This window comes from Nycticebus coucang, chromosome 8, assembly GCF_027406575.1.
Source record: "Nycticebus coucang isolate mNycCou1 chromosome 8, mNycCou1.pri, whole genome shotgun sequence".
NCBI lineage: Eukaryota > Metazoa > Chordata > Mammalia > Primates > Lorisidae > Nycticebus > Nycticebus coucang.
In genome coordinates this window covers 15218333-15231119 of record NC_069787.1, presented here as the reverse complement: position 1 = coordinate 15231119, position 12787 = coordinate 15218333, and positions in this window count along the sequence as shown.

The window sequence follows — 12787 nt, the reverse complement described above, 5'->3', positions numbered from 1 at the left end:
TACAGTTTAATCTATTTACATATAAAGTGATTATTACAGGGTAAGAACTTACTATTACCATTTTTTTTTTTTTTTTTTTGTAGAGACAGAGTTTCACTTTTGTTCTTCTCTTTTTCCCTTGCTATCTTTTATTATGTCATAATTTTTTGTTGTGGTTTGGTTCAATTGCTTTTTCTTTATCTTTCGTGTATCTACTATGTATATATATGTGTGTGTGTGTATGTATGGTTACCAAGAAGCTTCTTGTAGTTATAACTGTTTATTTTGATTTGCTAATAACTGTACTTCCCGTATTCTCACACTTTATGTTCTTGAAGTCCATTACCAAATTTCTGTGGTTATAGCTCTTTATTTATTTAATTTATTTATCTTTTATTAAATCATGGCTGTGTACATTAATGCAATTCGGGGGTACAATGTGCTGGTTTTAAATACAAATTGAAATACTTTCATCAAACTTGTTAACAGCCTTCACTTCATTTTCTTAGTTATTGTGTTAAGACATTTATATTTTACACTTAGTGGATTTAACATGTACCCTTAAAAATGCACCATAGGTGTGGTACCACCAATTACCCTCCCTCCACCCAACCTCCTCCCTCCCTCCCTTCCTCTTTCCCCTTCATCTTAGTCTGTAGTTGGGTTATAGCATTCATATGAAAGTGTGGGTGTTTATAAATTGGTTTCATAGTAGGGCTGAGTACATTGGATATTTTTTCTTCCATTTTTGAGATACTTTGCTAAGAAGAATATATTCCAGCTTCATCCATGTAAACATAAAAGATGTAAAGTCTCCATTGTTTTTTAAGGCTCTATAATATTCCATGGTGTACATATACCACAGTTATTAATCCATTCATGGGTCAATGGGCTCTTTTTAATGCTATTTTCCTTTTAAATTTTATTTTAGAGTTACAGACAATTTGTGCATCACCATTACAATGTTAAATTATTCTGTATTTGGCTATTTATCTTTACCAGTGATATTTATGCTTTCATATGCTTTTCACATATGAAATTGATGTTTAATGTTTCCAATTCCTTTTGAAGAACTCCCTTATACATAATGCAGGTCTAGTGGTGATAAAATCCCTCAGCTTTTGTTTGTCTGAGAAAGACTTTACCTCCCCTCATTGTTTTTTTAAAAACTTCAAATTAATATGAGGATATAAATATTTAGGTTACATTGTTCTCACTTCCAAGATAAAGTTCAAGTTCTAGAACAGCTTTTCACCCAGGGGGAGCACTGAACACCCTCACACTGTGCACATTAGGTGAGATCCCACCAATTGCCCTCCCTCCTCTTCATTTTTAAAGAATAGATTTGTAGGATATAGTATTTTTGGCTGGCTTCCGCCCCCACCCCCTCATAACATTCCACTCTCTCTTGGCCTACAAGTTTTCTGTTAAGGAATCTACTTGTAGTCTTACAGGGGTTCTCTTGCATGTGACATTTCACTTTTCTCTTGCTGCTTTAAAAATATTCTTTGTCTTTGATTTTGACAGTTTAACCTCTTTATGTTCAACCTATTTGGGGTCCTATGGGCTTTTTGCATCTGGATGTCTATTTTCATCCTTAGTTTAGAAAGTTTTTCCTTTTTTCAATAAGCTTTCTATCCCTTTCTTTCTCTCTCTTCTCCTAGTAAGGCTTCCATCATGCATATATTTATATGTGTGTGTGTGTATATATTTTGTTTGATGATATTCTATAAATCAAAGGTTTTCTTCGTGCTTTTGACTTTTTTTCTCTTTTGACTGGATAATTTCAAATGGCCTGTTTTTGAGTTAGCTGATTCTTTCTTTCTTTTTTTTTAGACAGAGTCTCACTATGTCACCCTCAGTAGAGTGCTATTGCATCACAGCTCACAGCAACCTCAAATTCATGGGCTTAAGTGATTCTCTTGCCTCAGCCTCCCAAGTAGCTGGGACTACAGGTGCCCACCACAATGCCTGTCTATGTTTTTGTTGTAGTTGTTGTTATTGTTTGGCAGGCCTGGGCTGGGTCAAACCTGTCAGCCCTGGTGTATGTGGCCAGCACCCTAGCTGTTGAGCTACATGCGCCAAGCCAGAGTTAGGTGGTTCTTTATTCTGTTTGATCAAATTTGCTATTGAAGCTCGCTATTGCATTTTTTAGTTCAATCATTGTATTCTTCAGCTTAAAAATTTGGGTTTGATTGTTTTTCCTGGGCTTAAGCAATTCTCTTGCCTCAGCCTCCCAGCCAAGTAGCTGGGACTACAGGTACCCGCTACAATGCCCAGCTATTTTTTGGTTGTAGTTGTCACTGTTGTTTGGCAGGCCCAGGCTGGATTTGAACCCACCAGCTTTGGTGTATGTGGCTGGTGCCTTAGCGGCTTGAGCTACAGGCGCTGAGCCGTTTTTTCCTGTTTTTAAATCTCTTTGTTCAACTTTTGATTTTGTTCTTGTATCATTTTCCTGATTTTGTTAAATCATTTATCAGTATTCTCTTTTTTTTTTTTTTTTTTTGAGACAGAGTCTCAAGCTGTCACCCTGGGTAGAGTGCCGTAGCATCACAGCTCACAGCAACCTCAAACTCTTGGGCTTAAGCAATTCTCTTGCCTCAGCCTCCCAAGTAGCTGGGTCTACAGGCACTTGCCACCATGCCTGGCTATTTTTTGGTTGCAGTTGTCCTTGTTGCTTAGCAGGCCCAGGCTGCGTTAGAACCTGACCCCTAGGTGTACTGGCTGGCACCCTGCCAACTGGGCTATGGGTGCTGTCACCAGTATTCTCTTGTAGCTCACTGAGCTTCTTCAGAATAGTTCTTTTGAATTTTCCATCGGGCATTTTGTGGATCTGAATTTATTTGGGGTTAGTTACTGGAGGTTTATTATGGTTTTTTTGTGGTGTTGTATTTCACTGATTTTTTTTCATGTTTCTTGCATTCTGGTGTCACTGTCTGCATATTTGAAGAAGCAATCACCTCTTCCATAACTTATGGATTGGCTTTGGTAAGGAAAGGACTTTATCTCTAGCTGAGGGGATGCTAATGGTGGGTGCACTGGAGCACTTTGTGGCACCAGATCTAGGGGTATGGGTTTCTCAGAGCAAAGGTGTGTGGTAGTTCCAGGTCCATGTGGGTGTGGTGGTTTAGGCAGCTGGAATATATGACATTGGCAACTGCATAGCACTTGGAAGCAAAATTTGTGTGTGCCTTCAGTGGTTGTGAAGCCTATCAGGGTCCTCAGCAGTGCCTCTTGGTCCAGTGAAAAGTATGCCTGGGAAGGTAGGGGCCAGGGCCAATAATGTGTGTCTACATAGCAGTGGGGACCAATGATAGGGGTTGGGGTTGGCTGCATGCATGCGAATGGCTCTGGGGGCAGAGTTGACAGTGTACATGTGGTGATGAGGATTACAGCCAGTGGTGGTGGCTGGGGCCAGTTTAGTGGCTCCACTGGGTCCTGGGGCCCGGATGCCTTCAGAGCACTAGCTGGGGCAGCTATGGTGGGAGAAGGGGGTAGGAAGGCAGTGGCTCAGGCAACTGTTCCATTAAGGCAAAAACTATGGGGCTCTCAGTGGCAAAATTATCCAGGGTCTGTGACAGCTGTGCAGATGTTACCAGTACTTTTTGAGATAGGTTCTTTGGTTTTAGAGATTCAAGAATAGAATCCCAGACCATGCAAATAAGCAATGGGACAAAGTTTATTTTACAGAGAAGTACAAAGAGAGAAGGGCAACAAAGTCTCCTGCAGTGGAGGAAGAGGAATTCCCAAATGGAAGACCTGTCTGTGGATTTATATACTTCATGCAAGTAGGGAGATTTTAAGAGTAAGAATAATACTTGGTGAGGGGTTGATAGACCAAAACATTGTTGTTAGTGTTTCTTAGGGAATGAATGTATTAGTAAATGAATGAGCCTATTAACAAATGAATGTGGGTCTTTCAGCTCTGGGCAGAAGGGGTAGGAAGTCCACTCCAGGACAGGCCTAACTTACATAAAATACTGAAAAAATTGCTTTTTTGGAAAGAAAATGTCTGTTTGCTTAGGCGTTGTCCAGCCCTGAATGGGGAACCCTGTGCCACTATTTGTTGGTTTTTTTAAGTACCAAAACCTGCTAGGGTTCTCATTGGAGCAGACTTCTGAAGTTCCATGGTGGTGCTTCTTGCAGAGCCCTTGGTGATAAAAGCTGTGGAAGGTCCGTGATGGCTGTGAGGGCTGTTGATGAACTCAGGGGCGAAGGCTGCTGCATCCTTTGCAGAGGCCATTGTCTTTCTTCTTTGTTCCTAGACATCTTCAGATGTCTCAGCTATGTTAGTCTCTCCAGCTATCTGGGTGAGGTGAAACAAGAATGGGTTCTTTAGGCAGTGCCCTGAAAGGCTGGGGAAATGGGACACATCCTGTTCTTCTTTCCCCCCACAAAAGAACTTGTGGCTGAGGAGATCCTTCTCAGTGCTGAGCTGTGCCAGTCTGGAGGATGGTAAAATGCAGGCAAAATGAAACCATCCTTCCTGCCCTTTCTGTGTAGTTATTCTTAATTTTTTTTATCTACTGTGTTGCTGCAGCTTCTTAACTAGATTCCTGAGCTCTCTCAATTATTTTGTTCATTGGCAACTATCTAATTGTCGTATGTGAGGGTAGGGGGACAAAAGTTGGGGTCTCCTCCACCACCTTGCTGATCCCACTTCTCCTGCTACCAGACACAGCCTTCTTGTTTTGGAAACAGAAAAACATTATTGCTCAACAGGAGATATTTTAAACCTGAAAGCCAGTATGGTGGATGCCTTGAAATCATATATTTGTGTGTAATTCAATGAGATAGGTTTTATTCAGGAGATCATTTTTCAAACTGAGGAAAAAGGATTTTGCTTCTGTGACAACATGGACTTTGCGCCATTGTTTTTACTTGTTTTTTTTTTTTTTTTTTTTTAGACAGTTTCATTCTCTTGCCCTGGTAGAGTACATCATAGCTCACTGCAACCTCAAACTCTTGGGCTCAAGTGATCCTCTTGCCTCAGCCTCCCAAGTAGCTGGAGTACAGGCACCCACCACAAAGCTGCACTAGTTTTAGAGATGGGGTCTCACTCTTGCTCAGGCTGGTCTTGAACTCCTGAGCTCAAGCGATCCACCTGCTTTGGCCTCCCAGAGCGCTGGGATTACAGGTGTGAACCACCGTGCCTGGCCTTATCCCCTTGATAATAAAAGAAAATAACTGTGGCAGTATGGGGCATGACATTTGAAGATCGTTTGAAATAGGGTAGTACTTACTGAGATGTTTCAATGGTAGATTAAACATATAAAAATGTACTTCCTTTTAGATAATCTAGATTTAAAATTATCAAATTGAGGAAGAAAATTCTTTAGGATGCATTTCTTCTGCTGCAGCAGTTCTCATTGCTCCATTGATCATAGAGTAACGTATTTTGTTTATTTATTCAGCAAACATTTACTGAACACAAACACTGCAGTAGTCACTGGAGGTAGAGACCGTATCTGACATTGTAAACATATTTTACCAATAAATACAAATTTTCTAGTATTCTAAGCACTGTGGATAAGAGTTACATGGTGCAATGAAAGTTTCTAAGCCAGTAGTCATGGAGGTCATGAATTGCTTTCCTAAGGAGGCGATTCCTGAACTGAGATTTGAGTAAGAGCCACACAATTGACAAAGGAAAAAGAAAGGTTTCATGACAGAGGAAGTAGCATGTTCAAAGGTCCTGTGGTGGAGGGAGCTAGGAGTAAACAAGGACTGGACACTACTAACCCAATGTAGCTGAAATGAAGAGCATAGGGGGTTGTGATTAAGAAATACGAGTTGAAGTTTTGAAAGAAGTGGAGTTAAACCATCCATGCCTTTTGCTTATTCATGAAAGGATGTTAAACAATATTGCTATCTTTTGATCAAAGAGAAAACCATGGACAGGGGAGATAGACTTTAACAGATTTGTACTTAGAAAAGATTTACCCATCTGTACTCTGGATATCCAGTGAGGGAGTATCAACTAGTTAAAAAGGCCACTTTGTACCTGAAAGGATCAGGACCCCAAATATCATCCATGTATACAGAGCCAGAATTTCTATTTTTATTGCTACTTCAGATTAAGACAATACATTAGCCCTTTTAAAAATTACTATTATTGCCATTTTGTAGCAGAAACTATCCATCAATTGTGAAACAAAATCTTCAGCTTTATAAAAAATGACAAATATTGAGCTGTTGTGGCTTGGGTGGGGATGGGAGATGTCGGACAGAATTCATCTGTAATGATTAATTTTGTTTCTTACCTTGGTTGGGCCACAATGCTCAGATACTTGCTCAAACATTATTCTGGATGTTTCTAGGAGGGTGTTTTTGGGTGAGACTAGCATTTAAATAGGTGTACTTTGAGTTAAGCAGATTGCCTTCCATAATGTGGGTGGGCCCCATCCAATTAGCTGAAGTCCTGAATAGAGCAAAGACTGACCTCCCTGAGCAAGAAGAAATCTTGCTGCAGATGGTCTTCTGACTTGAACTGAAAAATTGGCTCTACTCTGGGTCTCTAGCCTGTTGGCTCTCCCTACAGATTTTGAACTTGTCTGCCTCCTCCATAATTATGTGAGCCAATTCCTTAAAATCTCAGTCTCTCTCCCCCTGATGGTTCTGTTTGTCTGGAAAACTCTAATATGCTTATATGTTTTCTATCCCTTCTCCACTCCACTTTATTCCAACAGAGGGAACCATCCCTACGTTCCTTCTAGCGGAGATTGAAAACTACCGGTTTAAGGCCTTGAGGTTGGCGAAAAGAGGGAAGGAAAATTCAGCAGGAGTATGAAGCTCTGGGGATCCTCTTAGATCTGCACTATTTGATCCCTGTCCTCTCCTAGCCTTGAAATACAGTAAAATAATGATGATTAAGAAATGGGAAATATTTTTCAGATGGGGATTACAAGTAATTTTACTTCTATTGTTCTTTTTTAAAATTTCAGATTAAGATAAGGGTACATATGATTGGCTTCATTGTTTGCATTTGTTAAGTAGCATCCAATCTATTTCCTTTTTTCTATTTTAATGAAAGCGTGGGCCCATGGAAATGTACAACAGAACTCAGCTATGGCTGAATAGAAGAAATTGACCTCTTTGTAAGGTTAATAAGACTTATTACCTTCCTAGGCTAGAAAATAGGAGTGACCTAAAACTCAAGAGCCAAGAAGATAACCCAATTCAAAACCAGGCAAAGTACTTAAATAGACATTTCTCAAAGGAGATAAACAAATGGCCAATAAGCACATGAAAAGATGTTTGGCATCTGTAGTCACTAGGGAGATGCAAATCAAAACCACAACAGGGCACCACTTCACACCAACAAGAATAGCTGTAAGCAAAATAACAAGAACAACAAATGTTGGTGAGGATATGGATAAATTGGATTTTCATACATTTGCTGGTGGGAATATAAAATTGGCAGAGTTCTATGAGAAACAGTTTGGTGGCACCTCAAAAAGTTGAATGTGGGGGCGGCGCCTGTGGCTCAGTGAGCAGGGCACCGGCCCCATATACCGAGGGTGGCGGGTTCAAACCCGTCCCTGGCCAAACTGCAACAAAAAAATAGCTGGGCGTTGTGGCGGTGGCCTGTAGTCCCAGCTACTCGGGAGGCTGAGGCAGGAGAATCGCTTAAGCCCAGAGTTGGAGGTTGCTGTGAGCTGTGTGAGGCCACGGCACTCTACCGAGGGCAATAAAGTGAAACTCTATCTCTAAAAAAAAAAAAAATAAAAATAAAATAAAAATAAAAAAATAAAAAGTTGAATGTGGAATTACCATATGAACTAGCAATTCTACCCCTAGGTATAGACTCCCCAAAATTGAAAACAGGGGCTAAAATGGATTCTTTGTTTTTAAAACACACTTTTTATTTTGGAATAAATTTAGATTTACAGAAAATTTGTTAAGATGGTTCAGAGCTTCCATATATGCCTCATTCAGCTTCTCTTAATTAACCTCCTACATTCCATTTATTATCATATTACATTTGTCACAACTGATAAATCAGCATTGGTGCATACAATTGAAAAAAAAAGAAAATAGGAGTGAACAATTCATCACTTAGCAATGCTTCTTATCTGTTTATCGGTGTCTTTAAAAATGTGATGAGTATTAAAGCTATGGCTGTTTCCCTTCCTAAAATGTCTGATTAAAAATCACATATTTAACATTTGACTATGCTTTAAGATGTTTGTGGATGTCATCTTAAACTCCCCTACATTAAGAAGTAGCATTTATGAATACAAATTTGGTTGGTGGTTTTGGTGAGACAGTAGAAAGTGCTCTATACATAGAATACTAAGACCTGGTTCAAGCTCTAGCTCTGCCACAAGCTAGTTGAATAATTTTAAGCAAATGACTTCATCTCAATGAGTTTCCATTTCTGTAACTATGAAAAGGGAATGACAACACTTAGTACAGAGGGCTGCAATGGCTATTCAATTAGATCATGCATATAGAGACCTTTCTAAACCCTAAAGGACTTTATGGCTGTAAGAATATAGTATTTGGTCATTAGACAAACTTGTTGGTCACTTTGGCAGACCTTACCTGGAGGCCTGGGACATAGGAAAGATGAGATTTGATGAGGGAGAATACAATTCTTGGAGTCTTTGCTACTGAGGTAGGCAGTGCCCCAGAAATTAGGGGAGTAGAAGCTCCCAGCAGGCAGAAGAGAGAACGCACTGGGATATAAAGATGTGAAACATTTATCTCTTTTCACCATTTTGCATGTAACTTGCAGTTCAGCTATCTGCAAGATGCTGAATAGACACTGGGGCCAGGATGGGATCAGAAACACGCAGATCTTATACTTCTGGTCCCATAGGGTGGAAAGGCCCGAGAATGGGCCTTAGGTGGACTCCCCGTGTCTGCAACTTTGACAAGTCAATTGTGAAACATTGGTCAGTAGGTATTCCATCTGGTTCCTCTGTCCTTCCTCAAGGTCAAAGAGTAGAGATGTCAAATGGAACCATGATTCTCAACCAGCATTGCCATGGTCCTCTCTCTGCTGGGCCTCCTTGAGGCTTGTTAGGGCTTGTGCTGGTCTCTAGCTTGAAAACAACAGTGTTGGTATCACCATGCGATGGAAAAGGGATTTCTGCTTTCCAGAGAGCTTGCAGGCGGTGATCATGTTTGAGGTACTTGAGACTGGTTTCTATTAGGGTCACTTCCTAAATGAGCAATCTGGTATATGAGAAGGGCTGGCCCATCCAGGGTCACACCATTACCTTGTAGCAGACAGGGGTATTTGTCTGACTCCTGGTCTTGTGCTTTTTGTGCTGTGCTGGGACAGCATAGTGCAGTGTTAAGAGCACAGACCCCCAACAGGGGACCTCACTTATTAAGCGTCTGATCTTAGGTAAGTCACTTAGAATTCGTGTGCCTCAGTTTCTCCTTCTCATAGTTATTGTGGGGATTAAGTATGAGTGCACCCAGAGGGCTTAGGAGCCTTGCCCTGGCTTACAATAAGTGCCATACAGCTCTCTCTGAGAGAGGCTGTGAGCGTAGAGGGTCTCTGGGGGAGAGTTTTAGGAGGGAGACAGAATACCGTCCTAGGAACTAAGCCCAGGGGACCTCTTTTGACATTTAACAGGAAGGTTCTTGGGGCTCATTGCACATGCCCAACCTCACCCTTAGCTCACATATCACCTCCTCCAGGGATCATCCCTGCTTGTTGAGAGCTTCCCTTGCCTCCTGGCCCACTTCTTCTGTGATCCATCATCCTAATTCTTTTCCTTGTAACATTTGCCACAATCTGTAATTCTCTTTGCTTATTTACGACATACCTATATATTCATTGAATGCCTTGCTCATCAGAATGTCACCAGGGACTTTGTCTGTCTTTTCCACCTCTACCGTCACAATGCCAAGCATGGTTCCAAATGCACAGAAGACATCCAGTGAGGAATCCAGTGTGTGTGTGTGTGTTGTGCACAGCAGCAAAATTCTGGGTTATCTATACATCCAGGTGATAGGCAGCAGGGACTAGAACATTTAGGCATTCACCTCTATTGATCACCTGTCTGCAATCTCTCTCCCCTGAATGTGGTGATTTTATTAGCAGACCACTCTTCTGCCTTCAAGCCTAGGATTTGCTGCCCCTATGCACTGTAAATTACGCGCAGCAGGGAGCAGCCAGAGCTCCACCATCTAAACAGAAGTTTTCCTTATTTGCCACAGGCATGGCTCATTTTAGTGCCATGATTGTTGTTCTGATAGATGAACGTGTCCAAGGCTGAAAGTTCCTGACAGATCCATTTGTGGCTGCTTCATCCTCCATATCCAATTCTCTTCCCCATTTTCTTCCCCTTCTAATTGTGGACTGATTAAGATAGACCACATAAACATGGTACAGAGGGCACAGCAGATCACTGAAACATGAGCTCATTTACCTGCAGAGAGATTACAGGAGCTTTCATAATACAAAAGGAACAGGCACAATAAATTGCAGTGCTACCTGGAAATTAAAATTTTTATTCAGAAAACAGTGGTGTGGAGGAGGAAAAACACTTGAGAAGCAATTACATGGTGATAAAATTTGCAGACATTTCATTGATGTTGGGGGCTGAGCTTAGTTTGCCTTCTTAATTCGGAATTTGGGACTGTCCAGATGCATTGTGTATGTTTTGATGATTGACTGCTTGTGGGTGTGCTGGCTGGCTACAGGTTGATGTCCTGCTCTTTGGGAGATGCTTTAGGATCTTTACCTGATAAAACGTGATTTTTTTTTTCTGATGTGGAAAGAATATGTAGGGTTTGCTGAAAAAATCCTAAAGGTTTGCTGAAAAATCACTGACATGGAGCAGACTGATTAATAAGAGAAAAGGCATAAAAATTTACTTAACGTGTATACACAAGAGCCTTTAGAATGAAGACCCAAAGGTACAGGGGAAATGGTCCATTTTTATGCCTAGGTTCGACAAAGTATGTGAATAGCAATGTAGAAATATCATTGAAAAAACAGGGTGTGAAATCCAACAAGGCCTGTATCTGCCTAGATTCTTCTTGGCCTCTCTGAGCTGTGTTCCTTCTGGATGTGGGGCAGGACCCTTTCTGGAATGGAATGGGGGTCTTATGACTTAGAGTCAAACAAGTTAGGTCAGATAATTTCTTTTTCTTTCTTTCTTGTTCTAATCCCACTTAAAGTTTATTTCATGTGATTCCTTTCAGCATGCAGTGTTCTTTCTTGGGAAAAATATTTTCTTTGATGCCTTGGTTTACATTATAAATTAATTTACAAATATAGAATTGTGTTAGAAACAGTACTTGTAAAAGTCCATATGATTTCTCATTTTTTGTACACATAGTATAGGGGTAGGTAGTCTCCTTGGCTATCTTTCTGCATAATATTAAAAAAGTAATGGTGGGGGGGGGCGCCTGTGGTTCAGTCGGTAAGGCGCCGGCCCCATATACTGAGGGTGGCGGGTTCAAACCCAGCCCCGGCTGAACTGCAACCAAAAAATAGCTGGGCGTTGTGGCGGGTGCCTGTAGTCCCAGCTACTTGGGAAGCTGAGGCAAGAGAATCGCTTAAGCCCAGGAGTTGGAGGTTGCTGTGAGCTGTGATGCCAGAGCACTCTACTGAGGGCCATAAAGTGAGACTCTGTCTCTACAAAAAAAAAAAAAAAAGTAATGGTGATATAATTTATACCTCAAATCTGTTTGAAAAATAATTCTCTGTTTTTATATTTCAAAATAAAACATTTTTCTAACGTAATGCCATTAGAGTCTTTTTGAAAAATATACAAGGAAAAGTTAAAACAATTTTCTTTTTTACAATGTGCTTGTGTTCCTTTTCTAAAACAATTAAAACCCTGAACTAGCCGTGTTCACATCAGTGCTTTAAAAACATATCTTCTCTCATTGCTGCAGGGAAAAAACAAAACAAAACATAGTACAAAAGTAACTCATAGGACATTTTCTTCATCTTCATGGAACACTGTTCCCCTAAATTCAATAAGTATTCTTATTTTAATTAACCCTTTTTGAATAAATTCTGTCATTCAACTAATAGGTGACTTTAGCCTGGACTAGGTACTCTGCTGAGCACTGGAGGAATGACCATAAAAATTATGCAAATGAAGACACCTCTGAGAAGTGAAACAGAGTGATAAAATAAATACTAAATACAATTATCTCTCTCATTTTTAGAAAATATTTGAAGGCTAGTCAAATGAAGCAGTGGGAGTGGAGAAAGGTCAGGTAATTTCTTTATGGCTGGGTTTTTACACAGAATCATTTTAGATTTTTATGGCTGGCTTTTGGGGAAAGGGGTCCTGGTTTCTGTGACCCATCATCTTTGGGAAGAGGGATTCTGCTTCCTGTAGACACCCTCAGGAGAGAATGTGACTGAGGCAGGAGGGCAGAAGGGGGTTTGAGAAAAGCTTTTGCTTCTGAGGCTACTTCTGAGGTCCTCATTTTGGAGTATTATTTCCTGACCCCCAACCAAAGCAAAATGTCTATCAAAGCTAGAAGTAATGTATTCTGTCTGGGATGTTAGCAGAAACATCAGACGTAGCTCTGAGTTGTCAGATGACTTTTTAAAAGGTGACCCATTTTCACTTCTGCCTTAATAGTCCATTTCTACCTCTATCCCATCCTCAGATGAGGGTGAAGAGCCACCTCAGGAATCCTGATACCTGGGGTCCAAGTTGACCTTTCTCCCCAGGTTCCTTAGCCTGAGCCAGTTGTGTCCCCACTCTAGCTCCGTGCTTTCTCACCTGTCAAATGAAGGCATGGGACTAGAGTGTTTCTAAATTTATTTCTAGCTATTTCTCTCTGAGGGCATGCATAGGCAGGCCTTCTGTTTGAT